We start from the raw sequence: 723 nt of genomic DNA, 5'->3' as shown, positions 1-723 counted from the left end.
TGCGGTTGAGATAGTGCATGTGTGCAAAAGCCTCCCAGCTGGGATTCAAGTTTTGCATCTCACAGGCAGCAACATACCCCAGAATGTTAGCCCATGAATTTGGGGAGAGTTGCCAGACGCCAAGGCCATAACCCCTGAGTATGGCTCTCACAGCATTGTGAAGCGGGAACCAGAGGTCTGCTAGGAATGCCGCCTCATAGCATCCAAAGTAGGCATCGGCATTCTCCTGGTCATCTTTCCAAGAGATAGTGCCTAGCTTAGGCGGCACCTGGATAGTATATCCATTTCCCAAGGGCCGCTTCTTTACAAAGTTTCAATGCCCTTTAGCATTGTCCGCCTGTCTCTGGCGGAGATATGGATCTGAAAGGGATCATCCTTTACTTCCCATTTTTTCCTCTCTTCAGCCTCACTATCCTCAAGCGGGGAAAGAGGGGCATCACTATCATCCTCGGGGCTAGACCCTGAGGCGGAGCTTTCACCGTCTCCCTCGTCGCTGGCTGACCCCGATGCAGACTCTTCCCCGTCTCTATCTTCGGGGCCAGCTTTATCAAGGTCCATTTGGGAGAACGACTCCCTCTCCGTCTCTACCCTCACCGTATAAGATTGTGTCACTTGGGGTTCTAAGAATCCTAGATGGGGAATATTCTCCTAAGCCTTCATTGCTCTCTGACCCCTCAACCGGGGTTACCTCATCAGTCGACACTTCCAAAGTACTGTCTCTTT

The sequence above is a fragment of the Chenopodium album genome, chromosome 17, assembly GCF_948465745.1.
Source record: "Chenopodium album chromosome 17, dcCheAlbu1.1, whole genome shotgun sequence".
Taxonomy (NCBI): Eukaryota; Viridiplantae; Streptophyta; class Magnoliopsida; order Caryophyllales; family Amaranthaceae; genus Chenopodium; species Chenopodium album.
The sequence above is the reverse complement of the archived record's forward strand: the minus strand, read 5'-3'. Positions refer to the sequence as shown.